Below are 22847 nucleotides of genomic sequence, written 5' to 3'. Positions count from 1 at the left end.
GCTCAGTTTCAGTGTGACTTCTTTTCTGTTGGGTCTCTTTAATGCAGTTTGTTGATGAATCATAAATGTCCTGTTGTTATTCGTATCAAAACATTATCAGCATGCAAGTGAAGCCTGGAGATGAAAAAAAACTTGTCATGATTTTGTTTGTTGTTTTGTTAGACTTGGTTGTCGATCGCTATGTGAAGTACCCGACCGATTGAGATTTTTACCCTGTGTATAATTAAAATAGCGGCACTCTGACATTTGTTGACTACATTTACATTCCATCCTAAATGGCTTTGTGATTTCTACAGCACACTGCATGCATGGTGGAGTCTGCCGGTGACCGGGTTAATATACATCCTCACCAGGACCAGCTGCCTCTAGGAGTTCCTCTCACCAGATGGCACCACTCTGGCATGCTACTTAGGCTGTGACCAGACACTGAAACAAAGCCTGGAGGATTTGTTCTCTGGAATCACTGCAGGTACATAGACAGCCATTCATGGTGTACAGACGCCATCTCCAATGTGACCATGCATTCTGTTACTGTATCGGTGTCTGTCTAGCCAGGCTTCACTAGGATCTGTGTCCATCCACTGTGTTTTGACATTGGCACTTACCTGCATGCAATTGAAGACAACTGGGTCAACATTTTGACAAAAACGAGTGGAGTGAATCACTGTGTAAACCTCAGGACATCTTTTGGACATCATTGCCCGAGCCCCTGATATACACAGTAGTCCCCTGAGCATTGGCCCTGCCATGCTGAAATAGGCTATGCTTTCAGTGGAAAAAGTTGGGGAACAATTAGTTGATGCAGTCCAGACAGACGAGGCTGTGTGGCTCATTCTCACTCTCTGCCCCTGAGAGCTAAGATAAACAATCATGGTTTTAAACATTGAATTGGACAGTTGGTTTCTGGAGTGTATTTCTGGAGCTCAACAGGCACAGCAAGTTTATTATTTCATGATCCTGGTTTTAATTGCTGTTAAAGCAACACCAAAGAGTTTTTGTACTTTAAAATAATGTTTCCAAAATCGTTTCAGTGGTTCATCAACTTGTAACAGGGTGAACGGCACTTCTGCATTCGCTTTGCCGGCCTTTATCGGCTATAACCGCACTATGTAAGTTTGCCAGATCGGGTAGCGGATCTGTAGTTTGATGGAATGAGACATAAGAAACTACAAATTTGACTTGCATCTGATGTCTCAATACATCGTACTTTCATAAATCGTGCAACATATTCTACCTTGTCTGTGGACATCGTTATTTACAAAGCCGGTGCTGGATAAACAAATAGCGTGCGACAAGGAAAGTTCTTTGGTGTTGCTTTAATGATCATGCATATCTCACCTTATGTCATGGTCATTTGGAAACCATGAATTGCATTTGGTGTTTGACATTATATTAAAATATGTTTTGACACAGCATGTTACAGCCCAAGTAAATGGAATACTTTATCAGTAATTGTGTTCCCTAGGCTACTGCTGCTAGGGGTGGGCATGTCAATCCAAATATAGATAGTATCGATACCAACGTTGGTATTAGTATGGTATAGATACCAGCGTGATGAGATTATACTTTCATTTCAGTTTCACAATATGTTGCTTGTGTTTCACCAAGGGCTAGCTGTCAGTCGTGCAAACACCACTCCTTTCACTTGCAATGTTTCATTGTAAATTATTAATAGTGGAAATCACAAAATCATTTAGTGATCATAAAACAATATTCAAATTTAGCATATTGATGTTTCATTCACATCTGAAATTATGACATAGCCTACTGCTCACCCCAACATGAAAGTACATAGCGGTTTCTAGTAAAGAATACGGTATCGCTGCTTCTGTACTTTGCCGTTAGCTAGGCTGGCAGAAAAGCACCATGGGAAAGCCAAGGAAGTTGTTTAGTTACAGAATGGTGCTAAAGCATGCAGGTTGCTCAATTGAAAGGTAGGCTACTGTGTAGCTCATCTCTGTGCTGTTGTGAAGATATCAGATTGTTGTAACAAACAATTGCCAACAGGATCAAACATGAACTGTAGCCTAGGATTGTGTATCAACCTACAGTCCATGCAACTGAGTATTTAGACCAGAGCCTGTTTAGAGATACGTTTAGGCTACACCAGGCGCGCGGGAACCTATTTTTGACCAGGGGTGCTGAATAACAAAAATAATGGATGTCCATGGATCTCCCCTCCTGGACATGTTTCGGATTTTGACTGCTAAATACATAATTTTAGTGCGGTGTGCGGGTGATAGAGAGAAGTTTTAGGGATCAATAAAGTATATCTATCTATCTACGTCCTGGGCAGCCACAAATTCCAATGTTCCGCGACAGCACTCCGACTCCACTGCACCCACCCTAACCCCACAGAAGCGCACTTGACATCAGCCTATTTCAGTAGGCCCTCTAGCTAAGGAAAATTACTTTTCTGATCGTCAAAACCACACGAGAGATGTTTGGCTTTAAATATAGGCTAATAATCAGGCTGCAATGATCTCGCAAATAATTCCTGAATAGCCTAAAGTGTGTCGTCTCCACAGCAAGAATGTGTCCTAATAATTTCTATCTTAGCGACTAATGAAATGATTTCACTAGCTATAATTTATTAATTTTGCAAAACTGTACAACACAATTAAAGTTTCTTTCAGCTTATCCATGCTTTTTTGAACGTGTAAATCGCATAGAATATGTAGGCCTTTATCAGTCGTAGGCCTACACACTTGATCGCTATCACCAGAGCCCGTTTACGGATTAGACATTCTCTGGCTATCACATAGCTGAAACCACGCTACGGTTCTTACAGTAACTGACTCACGTTCACGTTGATCTCTATAACTGTTAATTTTTAGTAGCCTATATTCCAACCAATCCATAACCCTTTTTAGCTATTTGACTCATCATTTCACATACACAAATATAAATAATGTCAGACAGCGAATTAGTAATTATTTAAAAATATATATTTTTATATAGCAAAATACCCCCAGCACCCCCTTCCCGCGCCCTTGGGCTACACTTAAACTTTAACAGCAGAGCCCGTCTACGGACATTCTCTGTTAACAGCCTGCAGGGGTCTTAACATAGAGTCAAAGATACTTGATTACTCCGCTTTAACCCTCAGAGTGTCCCAGTGACGCCACTTCCACTTGCCTCCATGGGACCTATCTTTCAAAAAAATTTGAACGCCAGTCTATGTCGAAAAATAAATTATTTTCTGGTCCCGGTTGACTTGTGCCTTGAATTACCCATATGATGTTTGTCAATTTTAAAGACAATTTTTCATGTAAAGACATTTGCAGTTTGTTTCGTAACTATTGAATTACAACATTGTGAAATCGTAATTCCAACGACTACAAACCCATCAGTCGCGCTAGTGACGTTAGCTCATTCACAGTAGGCCTGTCAAACTCGATTCCTTTTAAGGATCCGGGTTATTCTGAGTCACTCACTAAACTGATCCGGGTTGAATGAGTCACTTGAGTCAGCATTGCTAAATCGCAAAGAAATTCAGTCCTACGTTCAAGCAATGCAGTGGGGTGCTTCATTCCGTTAAGTGCCTTCTCATGTTGGATGTGGATCCTCCATGATTTGAAACCAGGTTTTTGCAGTACTTGCATTTAGCCTTTAGAGTTTTGCTCTCCTGGTCAAAGTGCATCCAAACATTGTTCCTCTTTTTGGTGCTCATGTTCAGAAACTTTGATCTTATTGACAGAGAGGGTAGCCTATATTATAATAATTAATTATTTGTTGTTGTTTTGTTAACATTAGAAAAGTTTGCCTAGGTCTAATGCTACTCTGCTACAATGTTTATTACCACTACTATATACTAATAGTAGGCTACTAGGAATCTATTCTAATAGACTGCTAATACTAGGCAACTAATATTATTATTAATCATAGCTATACTGTTAGGTAGCCTAATATAATATAATATAATATAATATAATATAAAATAGCCTAATATAATAGCATCAAAACCTCCACCCACTCACGTGAAAGAAAGCAGTTTGAGCCAGACTGTTTATTTATTGTCTTAACCTAGCCTAAGCAATTGACTTTCACAGACATAGAAACAGGAACGTAGAAATGCCCTGCAGTGAATAAATTATTATTATTGTTATTATTATTATTATTATTATTATTATTATTATTATTATTACTACTACTACTATTCTCATTAGGCCTATCATTATTATCACCTTGACACGAGTAGAAATTAGGCTACTCGCTCGTCTACAGATCCACTCATGACAATGTAGCCGGCTGATTCGACTGACTCGCACTCAAAACAACATAACGTAACCGGTCCGCCCGGCTGATCCAAATGACCCAGGTAGGCTAGCCTACTCAAGTAACTCCATACAGAGCTTGCAATGTTTCAGACTGTCTTCGCGACCTAATTGCATTTTAAAGTAGGCTATGCGTGCAGAATATATGTTATTTCAGAAGTGAAAGCATGGCTTTTGTTGTGGATTTTCTTTTAACCTTGACGAGGATTTACTCGCTCCTCTAAAGATCCACTCATGACAACGTAGCCGGCTGATTCGGCTGACTCGCACTCATAACAACAACGTAACCGGCCCGCCTGGCTGATCTGACTGACCCAGGTAGGCTAGCCTACTCTCCATACAGAGCTTGCAATGTTTTGGACTGTCTTCGCGACCTAATTGCATTTTAAAGTAGGCTATGCGTGCAGAACATGTTATTTCAGAAGTGAAAGCATGGCTTTTGTTGTGGATTTGTTTTTCACCTTGACAAGGAGTTACTCGCTGCTCTAAAGATCCACTCATGACAACGTAGCCGGCTGATTCGGCTGACTCGCACTCATAACCCTCGTTGGTTGAACACACTGCCAGTTCCTACAAGGGCAGGGACATCCTTTTCCACTTTCAAAAAACTCCTGAAGACCCAGCTCTTTAGAGAACATCTACTCTCATAGCAACACTTACAACAAGTCTTACTGATCCTAGCACTCACCAGCCGTTTTAAACTGACAAGTAACTGCTAAAAACAGCACTCACCGACGCACTTATTCTTACTGTACTCTAATGTTTTTTAAACTGTCCTAAAATTGTGAGAATTGTTCTAAAACTTACTGTTTACCATGTTGTTAGTCGCTTTGGTTAAAAAGCGTCAGCCAAATGTAATGTAATGTAATGTAATGTAATGTAATGTAATAACAACGTAACCGGCCTGCCCGGCTGATTCAACTGACCCGGGTAGATACTCAAGCAGCTCCATGAGCGTGCAGTTCGGACTGTCTGCACGACCTAATTGCATTTTAATATGCTACATCTATACACCAAATCTAATTATGTCTAGGCTACATGCAGAACATTGAATGTTATTTCAGAAGTGAAAGAATGGATACCCATTTAAAATAGGCAAGGAATGCTCACAGTATACCCACCACTACAGCTAACTAGACTACACCACTGGTTAAATGGCGCATTGCAATTTACAATTTGTGTGAGTCCAGGGGCATACAGAAAGTTGAAGTTTGGGTGGCATCAATAAAGAAAATAGAAACAAAGTGATGTGTACAGCCTCAAGTATGAATGATGTCAAGTTAACAGAAGGTTCAGAGCAGCAGCAGACCTATCTTGGTGCCACGCAAGTTATTGAAAGTCATGTGTTTCGTAGTGGTGCTGTGCCATGTCCCATGTATAAGGGGCTTCAGGTTGATCCAGTGACAGTGGGTGGTGTCAGGGAGATGAATGTCTGGGAACTTGGAGAAAGGGGGAGGACATGCCACCTCAGCCAAACCACTTCACGTAGGCATTCCCTTGCAGACTAATGGAGACCTCCTTGCCGCCACCTCCAGTACATACAGCCATCACCCATACCTTATCTGCAAAAAGGAAAGTTACAATAAAGTTAGTCAGACAATTTTACAATATTACAAAGCATATAATGAGGCACTCAACAACACTAGTAATACCAATTAATTAAATATATGTGTGCAATAAATGTCCCTGCCTACCTAATGTTAACTGCACGTTTAAACATGCGATTTTAATATTAAATTCTATATTTAAATATGTGAATGTTATCAACTTACGTCAGCTTGAAAAATAACGTTATCAGTATGACTGATCATGGACGTTAGATGACAAATTGAGGTGTTACTTTCACCGATTTGTGACTGGTTCTTGGCGTAGTGTTTAATGCAGGCGTTTCATTTATCGATCATTCACTTATGCGGTCTACAACTACCGATCTACCGTCACAGGTAGACACACACCATAATGTGTATTCTTATTTTTTTTTTGTGTGTGTGTGTGAGTGTGTATGTGAGTATTATTTTTAAAAGCTGCACAAGCAAATTGCATTGTACGGACCAACTGCAATGACAATTTAAGTCTATCTATAAATCATACAACATGGAGAAATGAACTAATAAACAATAACATAAACAAACTGAACTTGTGCCAAAGCGTGCCATACTGTGTACAATGGTGGATGAAAGCGTGGGCTGGTCAATCTGTGTCTTTTATCCTGGTGGTGGAACCAACCAAAGGGAGGAGGGAGAGAAGAGCAGAAAATAGAACATTGTTAGTTTGTGAGCCACTCAAAAATACAAAGTAAGACATTTGTTTGACTGTCTGCTTTCATAACTGTGGGGATTTTGATACAGTACAAAGATCAGACACACCTTATTAATCACTTAAACACAGAATGGGGATGTGATAGCTACCACTCACATTTGCTATATGTTGCCCAATTGAAAAACAGATTGTATTGACATATTTATCAAGCTTAAACAAGTTTGTTGAATTCCCTCACCTCATCTAGTGAGTAAACTGTATTGTCAGGCTAGGATTAACCCCTATCCAGCTTACCACTAGGCAAAACCTTGTTTTGGTTGGACTAAGCCTATTCAGTGTAAAAAAAAAAATGGGCATCTGAAAATAGTTTAGTTCAGAGTCCCGATGTCAAAAAAGTAATTTGGACATTTTTTTTTTGTCATCTGGGAGCTGGCTCCATAGTCAGAACGCATAACAACTAAATGCAGCGTTGCCTTGTTTAGTTCTGATAGTGGGTTTCAACAGGAACATTTCTCCTGTGATCAGTGAGGTTTAAGTGATGAGTATTGCTGGAACATGTCACACAGTCTCATTGAAGGGCAAATCTGGTGTAAACTGATTCAAAGCCTTGTTGTTCGAGCTCACCAGGCACTGTCCAAAGGACAAAGAACAATAAAATGTGTCATAACCTAGACAAGTTATGGACAAGAAAGTAAAGCTGACTCAAAATGGCAAAAAAGCCTTCGGTATCTTCTTTCCATTACAGGGTTTCCCCAGGTTTGACCACCCCAAATAAGACATTTTTTAAGACCTTTTTAAGACCACTTACATGAAAATTAAGACCTACATCACACCCATTATGCGGTTGTAAAACACCAGATCAAATCCATAATGACAATTAAAACAACACTTCCCCATGATGTGCTGTCCTCTCCTTTCGACTGATTATGTTGATTCATTGCTGCCGGTGCGAAAACCCAAAGTATTGTTTGCGCATATCCTAAGAAATTAGACTAGTGTAGTTGCCACGATACCAAAATTATTGTTTTGATACCGATACCACATCAAGAATTGCGATTTCGATACTTCTTCGATAATTCTTAAAAAATGTATTTGATTTGGGGGCCCAGACCACCATGACATCATCAGTAATATTAAATATAGTGTTATCATTCACACCAGTGGGCATCCTAGATTCTGCTTGACTCTTTCCACACACACGGAAAATTATGGCTTATTTCATATGTTTCTATTTCATATACCTTCGAATTCATATAAAGTGTACAGTTAATGTATAGTATTTTTAATCTGCATAATTACTATTAATCTGCTTGATTGCTAAACATATTTAGTCATTTGAATACTTAATATTTATTTTTAAACTATTACACCTAGGCAAATTTTAATGTGGTGTGTAGGCCTAGGTGTAATTGAGTGTTTGTCACTTTAAGAAATACGTGAGTAATTACTGTAGCCTTCAGTCTCACGGTTTTAGGCTAGTGAATAATGCATAAGGATATGTGGATGCAATTCATTGTTGTCTGTCATTAGATAAAATAAATGTAAATAAAAAAAACTATCAAGTTCATAGAAGGGATCATGTTCAATAATGATTTTAGCACTAATTATGAATGGCATACATGACCTGAGCTAGCAGAATTAGTTAGCAAGGAGCTCTCTCCAGATGTAAAAGTTTGCAAAGGTTGCGCTGCCTATTTCTAAATGACATTAAACCCAATAGTAGACCTACGTACATCTCATAGCCTAGGTAGGTTAGCAACACAGAGTTGAGAGGTGCAAGTGAGCAAATCAACTTGATATTAGCCTATTATTATGTGTTACCACAGAATCACTTAAGCTAAACTAGCAGCCATGTCTCGCTGTTTATGGCACGACAGCTGCGCATATGTGTGTGAGGAGAAAAGACGCACAGCCACAGGCTTGGGGAGGAGGCACTAGAAGCATGCCTTGTGCACACAAACAAGAACACGGTCATTCTTAAAAGTATTGATTCTAATAAAATTAGGTATTGTGACAACTGCTAATAGCTATTGCGACACTTTTGTAGTATCGGTGTACCGTGCAACACTAAATTAGACGATCTCTGACGTTAATCAACCCCCTGTTGAATTTTCACATTGTTTTTTCCTAGCCTAGAAATCTAGACGCACCCTAGCAGCGGCAAATTAATTTGCTCAGCCTGTACGTCTAGTATCAAACCATAGGGATTTCTATTGGCTGACGCCGTGGACGTCATCCAATCACAGCACTCTATTTTGTTAGAGAGTCTTAAGGCGGGCTTAACAGGTGGGCGACAGTCCTGCGACAGTGAACAACAAGGAAGGTGGCTATGGCGAACGAAGAGCGGTTGTTTGAATCGGTGTTGGCGTCAACTTTGGAGGAGTTGGACAGGGCAGCCGTGGCCTACTGGTTAGCACTTCGGACCTGTAACCGGAGGGTTGCCGGTTCGAACCCCGACCAGTAGGCACAGCTGAAGTACCCTTGAGCAAGGCACCTAACCCCTCACTGCTCCCCGAGCGCCGCTGTTGATTCAGGCAGCTCACTGCGCCGGGATTAGTGTTTGCTTCACCTCACTGTGTGTACACTGTGTGATGTGTGTGTTTCACTAATTCACGGATTGGGATAAATGCAGAGACCAAATTTTCCCTCACATCAAAAGAGTATATATACTTATACTGTACTATACTTATACTTATACTTATACTTGTGCTTTTCTTTGAAAGTTGAGCAACACAATGCACTTAAGTCATTCCTTTCGAAGAAGGATGTATTTGCCGTTTTGCCGACCGGATACGGATATGGTCGTAGCGCTGGCCTATTGCATGCCTAGGCAGTTTGAAAGACAATTCTCTGCCCGCCCCTTGGATTAAGCGAGGTGAATGGCTCGATTCCAGACTATACATTTCAATGATATAGGATGGCCCGCCAGGCTAGTTTTTTTTCCCCCATTTCACCTTGCTTGCAGGCTAGTATAATTCAAATTGAAGACCTTTGTTTAAAAAATTAAGACTTTGGCAACGGAATTTAAGACTTTTTCAGACCTTAATTAAGGAACATGACATTTAAGACCGTTTAAAGACTTTTAAGACCCCGCGGCTACCCTGCATTATGTCAGGAATACCAAAAGTACTTCTATACGGCTCTGGGCTATACTTCCCTGTCCATAACTCAGAATTGGCTGTGCCACATTTTCTTTTTCCTATGAACAGCACACAGTGATTTCCAACAAGAGCTATGGATCAATTCATACCGGATTTGTCCTTTTAAGTGATTTGTAAACAAGGAGTGCTTTAGGGTCAATCCGGTAAATCAAAGACAATGACTCAATATTACATCTAAGTTAGCCCAAAACATTTAGCTCTGATCACTCAAGAGACACTGACAATTGTCAAGAACAAAAACAAAATACAGAAAATACAGTATACACCAGGGGTATTCAATTAATCTTCAGCGAGGTCGTTACGGAAGATTTCCTCAAGCAAAGGTCCGGAGCATCATAATGTTTAGGCTATGTATATGTATGTATGTATAATATATATACAGGGACGGAGCCAGAGGGGTGGCTCCGGGTGGCACAGGCCACCCTTGAGATTCGATTGGCCACCCCAGGTGCCACCCCAAATCCTAGTCTACGATTGGCCATTAACATGGTGTAAGGCGGGACCTTTCTTGATGCACTTGCAGCAGTGTGAAGTGTCAGACGTCAGAAATGTAAGTGGCAAACACACTTGCCTTTATTGGCCTGCGGCACAATTGAACTGCGGAACGAAAGGTTTCCCCGATCAGGAAATACTCCTTAATACGCAACTTTGTGTAGGCTTAACAGAGGTAGCCTAAATATCGTGCCTATGACGATGACAGCTTTAAAAAACATTTATTTCACTTGTCTCGCTGGATTGAAGGCAGAATGTGGGCTGTTGCGCAAATAGATGAATGAGGGTCGGGAGATTCCGTTAACAAAAACCTAAAGTTTTGCTAACATTTTCTCCATTATTATCGTAAAATATGTCTCCATGCAGGGCAGGGCTGGTTCTAACCTAGGCTAGGCTACTATATTTGGGTGGGCTGGTAGAAATTTTGGGTGGGCAACATAGCAAAGCTGTCAAATTGGATCAAAACTAACATAAACACAAAACAAACACAAAACAATCAGTACTACCTAGCTTGAGTTGCTGCAGCCAACAGCCAGGGATAGGCAGTATGTCTGATACATGTATGTAAAATACAAAATAGTATGTTGTCATTTTTATTTTATTTAGTTGGAAAAAAATCGCATCATATTTTGTATCAAAATACTTTATAGGTTTGTAGTTTAAAAATAGTGCCAAATTATTTTGGTAAAACCAATAACCTACTTTTGGTGATGTGATTATAAAAGTGCAAAACAATGAATGCAGCACTGGTGCTGACTTGTAATTTGCCCAGAGTTGTTGTGATCAGAATATTGAGATTCAGGGAGATAAGTTTCTTGAGAACTTTAGTCATCCGATTAAAACACATGGAAGTCATCCAATTCAAACACATGGAACCGGTTATGTGGTTGCTCTGCAAGAAGTTGCACCATGTGCCACGTGCACAATGTTTGCACACATCCACAATACACTCCTTCATACCAACCTCAAGTTTCTTGAGAACTTTAAAGTTCTCAAGAAACTGATGATTAATCATCTAATCTGAAGACATGGAACCGGTTATGGTTGCCCTGCAACAAGTTACCCCACGTGAAAATTTAATTAATAATTGGCCCAGACTTGTTGTGATCATAATATTGAGATTCAGGAAGATGAAATTGCTCACATACACAATACACTCCTTCATACCAACCTCAAGTTTCTTGAGAAAATAAAACAAATAGACAAAAAAGCAGGTCAAATTATTGTAACAGCTACAAAAATAGATGGCCATAGAGTGAGGGAAATGTCTTGGATGATTATATTTTGTATATCTTCATTTACAGTAATATAATAAAATTGATTATATGTTAATGTCCCCATGATGGAATTTGTTTTAGAACAGCATAGCCCAGTGACAGACAACTTAGATAATTAACTTTAATATGTTTGTATTAAATTTTATTCAAATACAAAGACATTTTATGTGAGAGTAAGGTATTTGTGTTTTTTTTTGTCCTTCAATTTATGAGTATGGTGTTTGCATCTGGTTCCCTAATGTATTTGTGCTAATTTCACATCTTGAGCCTGTTTCTGTTTATCTGGATGTTTTGCCTCATGCCACCCTTGAATCAGTGCCTCACTAGTGCCACCCTTGTTAAAAATGTCTAGAATCGCCACTTTGTATATTAGGATGGATGGATGGAGCCTAGTTGTAGATAGATAGATAGATGGATAGATAGATACAAGTCGCAAGTTAGCTCTGGGGTAGCAAAAATCAAATTGTGCCGCCTTCACGTACCATTGATTATAATATCTACTGAAGGTTGAAGACAAAAGTGCGTTCAGGAAAACGTCTGCGTCTCCGATTTCGTCGTCTCCCTGCACGAGAATTTAACAGGTGATCTCCTTATATGGGCATAGATGGTAGCTTTTTTGTAGTCAAGTCAAGTCAAGTTTATTTATATAGCGCATTTCATACACAGAGGTCATTCAATGTGCTTTACATAAACAAAACCAAACAATAATAACAAATAAAAAGCATAGAAAGGCAATATAGTCAAAGAATAATAAAAGGTAAAGATCATAATAAAAGAAAACATAAAACAAAGGCAAAAGTAGTAAAAAGAAGTAATAACAGATAAAGTAGAATAATTATCAAGGCAGATTCAGAATTTGTAACGCGGCACAGTTTGGTCTTAAGTCTAGATTTAAAACTGGCTACAGTTGGGGCCTTTTTGATGTCATCCGAAAGTTGATTCCACAGCTGAGCCGCATAGCAGCTAAAAGCTGCTTCACCATGTTTAGTTCTAACAGTAGGTTTTACTAGCAGGTTTTTCACCTGGGACCTGAGAGGACGCGAAGGTGTGTACTGCTGAAACATGTCTGACAGGTATTTAGGTCCTGCTCCATTTACTGATTTATAAACAAGCAATAGAGCTTTAAAGTCAATTCTGTGACTTACTGGAAGCCAGTGCAAGGACTTAAGAAATGGAGTAATGTGGTCAGTTCTTTTAGTTTTTGTTAGCTGCTGCATTTTGTATCATCTGAAGCTGTTTAATAGTCTTTTTATGAAGGCCTGTGAACAGTCCATTGCAGTAATCAACCCTGCTGGAGATAAATGCATGAATGAGTTTTTCTAAGTCATATTTTGACATCAGCCCTCTGAGTCTGGCAATATTTTTGAGGTGGTAAAAAGCTGATTTAGTTGTCGCTTTCATGTGGCTGTTGAAATTTAGATCACTGTCAATTGATACACCAAGATTTTTAGCTGTATCCTTTGCCTTCAACCCTTTTGTGTCAAGGAGACTGGCAACCCTAAGTCTTTCCTCCTTTTTACCAAATATAATTACTTCAGTTTTTTCTTTGTTCAGTTGAAGAAAATTTTGAGACATCCAGGTGTTGATTTGTTCTATACACTGACACATAGATTCAAAAGGACCGTAGTCGTTTGACAGAGCTAAGTAAATTTGTGTGTCATCTGCATAGCTATGATATGAAATCAAGTTATTTTGGATGATTTGTCCAAGTGGGAGCATATAGAGGTTGAATAATAGTGGCCCTAAGATCGACCCCTGGGGAACACCACAGGTCAAGAACGTTGGTGTTGAGGTACAGTTTCCAATGGCAACAAAGAAGCTCCTTTCTTGTAGATATGATTTTAGCCAGCTGATAACTATGCCTGTAAATCCAACCCAGTGTTCTAGCCTGTGTAGTAAAATATTGTGATCAACAGTGTCAAATGCTGCACTATGGTCCAGTAGCACTAGGACTGATGTTTTACCTGAATCTGTGTTTAGGCGTATGTCATTGGAAACTTTAATGAGAGCTGTTTCAGTGCTGTGATTTGCCCGAAAACCAGACTGAAAGTAATCAAAATACCCATTTGATGTTAGGAAGGTGGTTAATTGATTAAAGACTACTTTTTCAATAATTTTGCCAATAAAAGGTAGATTGGATATGGGCCTGTAATTGTTTAGCATGGAGGCATCCAGGTTATTCTTCTTGAGAAGTGGCTTTACAACAGCTGTTTTCAGTGACTTAGGAAAAGTGCCAGACAGCAGTGATACATTTACAATTTGAAGGACATCCGCCGCTATGAGATGAAAAACAGTTTTGAAGAAATTGGTAGGCAGAGTGTCTAAGACACATGTGGAAGAGCTGAGATTCTGTACCGTTTTTTTAAGTGTTTCGTAGTCTATCAAGCTGAACTCTGACATTAAGTTTAGTTTCCCTCTGTTTGTTGCTGAAGTTCAGGTTGTTGAATTTGTAATTGAGCAGATATGTTGAGTCTGATTTTGTCAAATTTACCTTGAAAAAAAGATGAAAACTCATTGCATTTATTAGTTGAGAGAAGTTCAGGTGCTAATTGTGAGGGGGGATTTGTTAATTTATCAACAGTTGAAAATAGAATACGAGTGTTATTTGAACTTCTATTGATAATGTTAGAAAAAAAGGACTGTCTTGCTTTGCATATTTCAGAGTTATATGTGCGGAGCATCTCTTTATGGATTTCATAGTGGATCTGAAGTTTGTATTTACGCCATTTTCTTTCAGTCTTCCTACACTCTCTTTTTAGAAGTTTAACTGCTGGATTTTGCCTCCATGGTGCTTTCTGTTTGTCCTTAACTTTCTTGAATTGTAATGGAGCAATGTCATCCATAATGTTTGCCATTTTTGCATTAAAGTGATCAAATAAGTCTTCTACAGAGTCTGACAGTTGACTTGACTTTAGTGAAAATGCTTGCTCAAAGAGAGCACTTGTAGACGAACTTCAGAGGTCTGTCAGAGCATCGTCATGTGTGGTGGTCACATCACATGGTTAGGCCTACTGTTTGCAAATGTGAACTTAAAAATATGTGCAATTAAAACAAATAAGCCAATGAAAATCATTTGAGAATTGTTGTACAACAGCTAGAGCTCTTACAGATCAGACTAATTTATAAAACAAATAGGTCTGGATGAGCATTACATTAGTTCACTTAGAGAGCTCTCTGATGGATAAGCCTGAGTAAAATATGAGATATATAAATTGAGCAAGTCTGAGTATTGTATAAGCCTTTGCTGAGATCTCTTTTGTAAATCAAAAAAGGACTAAACTGAGATGACTAGAATGAGAACGGTTCAAGCTTGTGAAGAGATCTCTTTTACAGAACTGATGGAGCCTAATCTGAGATTTACCAAAAAGATCTGAAATGAGAATTGCATGAGTTTACAGAGAGAGCTCTCTGGTGGATCAGCCTGAGTAAAATATGAGATGTATAAATTAGACAACACTGAGCATTATTTAAAATATTGATGAGATCTCATTTGTAGATTAAAGGGAGTCTACACTGAGATAACTTAACTCTTTTGCTCCAGAGACAAACCTGAGAAGCGGGAGACAAAAGGCAATAATCTCATTTTTATATCACTGTGATCTCATTATTGTCTAGGAGAAACAATTGAGAAAGAGAGGAGCCCTCATTTTAACATTTTCTTTCCTCTGGGCTTGTAGCGGAAGTAAAACGGAAGTCACTGGGACACTCTATAGAGGCATAGGTAGGCGGCTGCTTGGGGCCCCCTACCAGTAGTCTTAGTAGGGGGGCCCCCAACCAACCTAAAAAAATAAATAAATAAAAACCCCTTGTCATCATGAACGCCTCAAAAGTATGGTAAATTGTAATAATATTCTTAAGAAATACGTTAAAACATTGACGTAGTAGGCTAGTTAAAATGTCCAGTTCATGGTATATGTCCCTACACATACACCCCCTACTTCCACAATGAAATGGACTAGTCTGTAACGTGCGTTGCGCGAAAGATAAACACAAAGGACGTCTGGGAAAGTTTTGCCAATTTAGCGACTTTTGGCCATCCCTAGCAAGAGAAAATGCCATCTAGCGACTAGCGACAAATTTGCTTACTTCTTGCAACTGTGACCAGAGCAGTAAGGAGGGAAAGAGAGAGGCTATAAGCCACTCCCAGTAGCCCGACTACGCCACCCTGGGCTTAGTACCCTGGGACTTCTTTAAGAGAATTTGCTAAGGAAGGTTTGACACAGGTCCGAAAGCACCAAGCAGACAACGTGAATTCCAGTCAAATCATAAGTTTATTAAATAACCAAAGGGGGGGGGGGGGGGGGAGGAGTGTCCTGCAATAATACCTGAAACGAGTCAGAGGTTATGAAAGTACAAAAATATTTATTATTGTTCTTTTATTATGATACAATATGAACAGGTGATTTCTAAAGTGGGGCCAGGCTCCACTGGAGCTAAAAAGATACAGCAGATGGGGGCTTACCTGAGGGAGACAGACTAACTGGAGGTGTGTTCTAAGTTCCAGCCATCACACGTGCATACACACTGCAAGAAAGTGACTTACCAGTGACACAGCAGCCCACCGCAAGCAACAATGACACCACAAATGTGCAGCTACAGGGTCCCACCACCAGGTGACTAGCCTCCCTCAAAGAGGGCCCCACATCTGCCAAACAAACAAATAAAACAGCACCACAAGGGAGAGGGGGGGGGGGGGGCAAAAATACAGTCAGCCAATACAGACGTTATGGTAGATAATGCAGGCACACCAGGACAAAAGAAATACAAACACACGCAAATGACAGCCAGCACCAGACAGAACCTAAGCAGTTACCAGGATGAAGCATATGCCACTTATGCCCCGTTCCTCTCTACTAATGCGGCAAGCAACATGCAGGCTGACATAAACGCCAAATAAACCCAAACACAGGCAGACGTAGACACTAAATTAATGCCCACAAAAAGAAAAACACAGAACGTACTTGAAAAACCGCACACAATTAGGCTACACCAAAATAAAATAACTACAGACAAGACAGCAGCACGACCCACGCTATGCACCCCGCGTAGATGGAAAAGGCCGCGCTACCTGGACAGGACAGAAAAGACATTGAACATAAAGCCTTCTACTGCCGCCTAAAAAGTTACCCATCAAAGCAAGCATCGTACATACCTATGTTCGTAACTACGATTAGTGCACAAAGCGCCGTATGGGGAGCACTCACCCACGTTCAGCTACAGGCATACAAGAGAAAGTGTTACGACTCAAAACAGAAAATAAACTACGAGAGATTTAAGACAAACATAGGTGCATACCTGTAGAATGAATAAGGGATGGTGTCTAACACACGGGCAGCAGGAGCAGACTAGCCGGTGACCACGAAGCTACAGGTGAAGACAAACATTGATTAAACCATGTTATTAGTCTGGCAGCAAACGGGAGTATTGCAACATACCTGATGACTAAATCCGACACGCTAGGGGGTTAAACAGGCAGAGCTTACAACGCTTCTTCGTACCTGGGTGGTTTTATACTGTCCGGCCAGTAATCAGTGCGAACGAACTCCGGTGTGTAACTAATCACCACGCCCCCTTAGTTAGCGGGAGCAGGCCAGTGTGGGACATGTAGGGAAAACAGGGAGACATGGGGAAAAGACAGAAACAAGGTGAACTGGCTACACAACGATGGCAAACTCTGTTTCGTTGTTGAAACGTCAGAAAATATCCCCTCTCATGCCAGTTTTGTTAGTGAATTAGGCCTACATCGCGTTGCCCCACAATTATAAAAGTTACGACTGGCTTATAGAAGTAATCTCATCGCTATCTAGTGGTTGCGTTCCTAGAGTTTAGCGGAGTGGATGGGATTTTTTTTTTTTAGAAACATTGGGATCTTAATTTAATGCCTTCCATATGTTAGGCACTGGGGTCACCTCTATTGCTTCAAGTGGTCATACCTTATTTTTAGGATCAGTTGAATTGTTTTGAGTTTTTGTCGTAACATGGTGATAATGGACTACAGTTGCATGTGACGTCACAGGTTTGGGCGCTTAATCTTTAACTGATCAATACGGCAATTTGCTTAACTGGCTTAACATATTTTTGTAATAACGTAACGTGATGTAAACCGCGTGGTGATAACCTTTATGTCTGGATAACTGGTGTTGTGCTTCTACTGACATGAAGAGCTGACAGTAAGTGTTAAGTGTCAATGCTAACCAGGCTAATAAACAAACCATGCTACCATGAGTAACGTCGAAGGGTAAAGTCACGTGACTTCTTTTGTAGTTCGTTTATGAAACAAAAGGAGCAATTTCGATTTTTTTAAGTAAGGCAAAATAGTGTCTGACATTTTCACAGTTAGAAGATTATTACTGTATGGACACTGAAAAAAAATTTTGGTGGATAACATCGCTGATTTGGCTTCACAATATTTTTTTAAAAATAGGTCTATGGGACTTAACATTGGAGCTGCTCTTCGATAGGAACGCAACCACTTGGGGCGCTGGTTTTCACTTTCCCTCCCTATGTGGTATAGAGCTGCACAGTCCCGCCCACAGCCAAAATGCGGTTAGGTGCCGGATGTAAGATTCCCATTCATTTGTCCCATTGACGTTTGGAAAAATCCGTATCTAAAGAGTTTTACAGCATGTCTTAGGCTATCCAGCTACGGCATAACTCGTAAGCAGGCTTGGAATTTCACCATTCTGGGGGCAAGGCCACTTGGCCTTCAGTTGGGCATATTTGGTGGGGGGCACAAAGGCCACATGTCAGGGCACCAAGGCCAAAGTTAACTATACAGTAGTAGCATATAAAAATGATCAAAGTTGTATTTAGCCTATTCACTGCAGTAGACCTGCATCACTGCATGAAACATTACAAAAACATGAAACATGACATATTACATAGAACTGTAAATCATCTGATCATCTAATAATTACAGATATCTGGCTATATATAACATTTATTTTATATTTGGCCTGCTATGGAATCATGTATTGAACAATTTAAGCACAGCTCAGCTTTAAGAAACTCAAATAGCCTAGATGCATGCTTAGCATTTTGTGATCATTAAGGCACAAACTCTTAGTCAGCTGCCCTCTGATATACCAATATCTAAGCGAACATTTATTTTGTATTCGGCCCGTTATGAAATCATGTGGAACAATTTAAACACATTGTAAAACTTAAAGCCCAAATTTGGAGACATCCATGCATGTCGAAATTTACTGCAAATTCAAAACTGGATTACTCTGGGTTAACTGTACAACTGCTTTACACCTTTGTGTTCGGTAATCGGTCTTCTGTTTATTCTGATATATGGTTTGTCATGTGTTAAAGAAGGGTTCGTGAAGTATAAGAGATGAATGGGTAGGGAGATCATGGACGCAAAACCTTCAGTACAATGTATGATTATATTGAATTATATTATTTACTTTTCTCGCGAACCGTTCAACACAGCAATTATCGGCTAACATCATTTAAAAGCTGAGAAAAAGCTATTTCATGTGATACTTGTGATGTCTGTGTGATGATGAGTAGGCTACTTCGCAAGTAGTTCAACTGAGAAGAATTGTGACGCACTTTCTTTCTTGCGCTGTCACGTTCTCCACTGCGTAAAAGACTAAATTAATTTTCGCTGTGAATGCTACGATTTTTTTGACAGACCACAGGCTAAATAAAAATCGCTATTAGTAGGACGCAAAGCAGAATATTGAAAGAAGGGGGCACCAACGCCACCGTGGCCTGTAAACCTCTGATTTTCAAAGGGGCATCACGGCCATCACGGCGCTCATACATACCTTCGCCTTGGGCCCCAAATTTGCTAAATCCGCCACTGACAGCCTGTTCTGATTTCCGAAATAAGGACTCTACAATAGACCCCTTCAATGTTTTATCATCCAGAGCCTAGGTTGGGTGTGTACGCAGCATGGGGTCAGAGAAATGGCGCAGTTAATAAAGCGGCATGTTGAGCTGTCGAGGTATGCACTGACATTGTTACCCAAGGGCCGCAAACCGTACCTTAATAAACTAGATATGACCGCCACTCAGTCTTGCACATTCTCTCCCCAAAAATACAGTGCATACAGAAAGTATTCACAGCGCTTCACTTTTTCCACATTTTGTTATGTTTCAGACTCATCTTAAAATGGATTCAATTCATTTTTTTTTTCACATCAATCTACACAATACTCCAACAGGTGTTTGGAGTGTTTTGTAAATTTATAAAAAAATAAAACACAAATATTCCATTTACATAAGTATTCAGACCCTTTGTTCTGGTGCATCCTACTTCTATCAATGGTCCTTGAGATGCTTCTACAACTTGATTGGAGTCCACTTGTGTCTAAATTAATTCAATGGACATTATTAGGACAGCCACACAACACTTTATATAAGGTCTCACAGTTGATGGTATATGTCAGAGTGAAAACCAAGCCACGAAATCGAAAGAATTGTCCGTAGACCTGAGAGACAGATTTGTGAGGACACAGATCTGGGGAAGGATACAAGAACATTTCTGCTGCATTGAATGTGCCCAAGAGTACAGTCGCTTCCATCATTCTCAAATGGAAAAGTTTGGAACAACCAACACCCTTCCTAGATCTGGCCACTCAGACAAACTGAGTAATCTGAGACGAAGGGCCTTGGTCAGACAGGTAACCAAGGACCCAATGGTCACTAAGAATGAGATCCAAGTTCCTTTAAGAGGATGAGAGAAGTGCAAAGGACGGCAAACATCAGTGCAGCTCAGTGCCTGGTTTCTTTCACACACACCGTTGGGAATTGTGGCCAAATAGTTCAGTCTTCGTTTCATCAGACCAGATTATTTTACTTCTCATGGTCTGAGTCTCGTTCAAGTGCGTTTCCGGCAAAAAATGGCTTTCATCTGTCCACTCTACCATAAAGGCCTGATTGGTGGAGTAATGCACTGATGTTTGTCCTTTACGCTTTTCTCATTCTCTCAAAGGAACTCTGTGCGTGTGCCTGCATGTGTGTGTTTGTTTGTGTGCATGCGTGCGTGTACATGTTTATGTGTGTGTATGCCTACATGTCTACTGTGTTTGTTTGTGTTTTATATGTGTGTTTATGCGTATGTGTGCATACCTGTGTGTGTGTGTCTGTCTGTGCTTTTGTGTGTGTTTGCGTCTGTGCTTGTGTGTGTTAATGTGTGTGTGCGCCTGCGTGTGTGTTTGTGTGTGTGCCTGCATGTGTGTGCATGTATCTTTGTGTGTTTGTGTGCATGCAGTGTAGTCACTAAATCAGTGGTGGAATGTAACGAAGTACAAATACTTCGTTACTGTACTTAAGTAAATTTCCCACGTATTTGTACTTTACTTAAGTAAAATTTATAGTGCATACTTTTGACTTTTACTTCGTTACATTTTACAGCAATTATCTGTACTTTTACTCCGCTACATTTCTACAACACCATCGTTCCTTTTTACGATACATTTTATAATCAGTTTTTTTCTCTCTCTCTGACAAACACGTTTGTTTTACCGGGGGGTTGCTACCAAAGATTCTGGAGCGCTACGGGCATTCTTAGAAACATAAGCTTCTAGTCTATACCAGGCAAAGCGTGAGCTTGTAGCCATCTGCATTCGGTAGGCTATATTCACCAGACCCATGGCTACACTGTACATGCAACTGTGTGCTGTGCCTGTCTCTGTCTGTTATCTGCAGCGTTAGGGCCTCCTCTCCGATGAGATTGCTATCCGCGGATCAGCGAAGTTACAGGCTATGCCCATGCTTCTGTCACACGTCTGATCATTTGCGGCACAAATGAATGGTAGACTATTAATGAACCGGTGGCCGGAAAAAACGTAACATTTTCCAGATTAGGAAATATTCCTTAATTGTGTGTGATTAAATAAAGATGCATAGCCTACAATTGGGGGGTAGTAACGTGAGCGCTCATTCAATGCGTCTGCGCAAGTGAAACTGAACTTAATCATAAAGACACCTTTCTCAGCAACTTTTCTGTTCAATCAGCATAATTGGCATTACGATCCACCCGACGTTTCCCTTGTCTACCCCGTTAAACTCCAGGCTCTCGTGTTTTGCTGAATGATATTACTCAGCAGATCACCCTAGTAGATAACCAGAATTACAGTCTCTAGAATTGTAGGTCAGAATGTAAACTGGGCCACAGATGGTAAGCACAATTGCATTAACTTAAAACTATCTAGTCGAGTATAACCTAAAACTAATTAAAATGCCACAGCCCATACTGATTTTTCCTTTTAGAATATAGATTAAGAGAATAAATCATTATGCAAATACTTTTACTTTTAATACTTAAAGTACATTTAAAAGCAGGTACTTTTTACTTTTACTTAAGTAGGGTTGTCATTGTGGTACTTTTACTTTTACTAAAGTAAATATTTCTCTGTGTATTTGTACTTAATTACTTAAGTACTGAGTTTCAGTACTTCCTCCACCACTGCACTAAATGTACACTTATATTAATGTATTATATATGGTACCCCATGAACGTAATTCCAGTGCATTCAGAGGGTGTCATAATGATCCTACACAAATCAAAACGAAAAACAATGGTTTTGTGTCATCATTGTGGGACTACATTCCCAACAAGTTTTGTGCACCCCGGTCTTTCAGTATCCTGGGAAAATTACAGGACAAAAAACAAATCCAAAGAAAAACAATGACTGTGTGGCGGTCATAATTAGTAGCTAATGGCGATTGTCTGCCTGAGTTGATAACAGAATGGGTAGATGTTAGCAAGTGGCCAGAGATTCATTAGCCCAGTGGTTCTCAAAGTGTGGGGTTGGGCCCCACTTGTGGGAATAGAGACATGACAGGTTGGGCGCGATGAGTAAGAGGATATGTTTTTTGTGCCTATCTTTAATAATGCCCGTCTCATAGATCCAAAACAAAACAGCCACATACAAACATATAGGTGTCATAAACAGACCAACATGAATTCAAACAGCATCTGATCCAGCGAACCAAGGCGGGAAATGCTAGGCTACCATTTTGCCGGGTTGATGGGGTCAGGTGGGGCTTAACAATTGTGGGGAATGACAGAAAAATTTTGAGAACCACTTAGCTGCATTAGCACGACATACGGCTAGTTGACAAGCCCAGCGTGTACAAAAAAGTAGTACAAGTAGGCTAAGCATTTTTCTTGAAGTTTCCTTGACGTTTCAGTCAATTCACACACACTAGCCTGTTAAATGGGATGGAAAAAGCTTTAACCCCGCCATGCTCACACCTTTTCTGTGACGTGGACCGTGAAGGGGTCTATAACAAGGGTATTTTCCTTTCAAGCTCCAGGCCAAGCCCATGTGTCTGATCTCAACGTTTGGCAAGCTAGGGGTTCCACAACATTGCAGTATAGTTTAGCATTAGCCTACACATAGGACAATTGTAATATCATA

The 22847-nt window shown here is 40.1% G+C and overlaps 1 long non-coding RNA gene across 1 annotated transcript; it reads right to left on the bottom strand.

The window, feature by feature from the left end:
- Positions 1-15785: 15785 nt before the first annotated feature.
- LOC121709136 lies at positions 15786-17102 on the bottom strand. Its single transcript, XR_006031846.1, has 4 exons — positions 16902-17102; positions 16762-16830; positions 16619-16680; positions 15786-16534 (listed from the first exon to the last, which is right to left on the bottom strand). It is a non-coding gene; the product is annotated as an uncharacterized LOC121709136 (long non-coding RNA).
- Between the last annotated feature and the right edge of the window lie 5745 nt (positions 17103-22847).

The sequence above is a fragment of the Alosa sapidissima genome, chromosome 1, assembly GCF_018492685.1.
Source record: "Alosa sapidissima isolate fAloSap1 chromosome 1, fAloSap1.pri, whole genome shotgun sequence".
Classification (NCBI taxonomy): Eukaryota; Metazoa; Chordata; class Actinopteri; order Clupeiformes; family Clupeidae; genus Alosa; species Alosa sapidissima.
The sequence above is the reverse complement of the archived record's forward strand: the minus strand, read 5'-3'. Positions and strand labels throughout refer to the sequence as shown.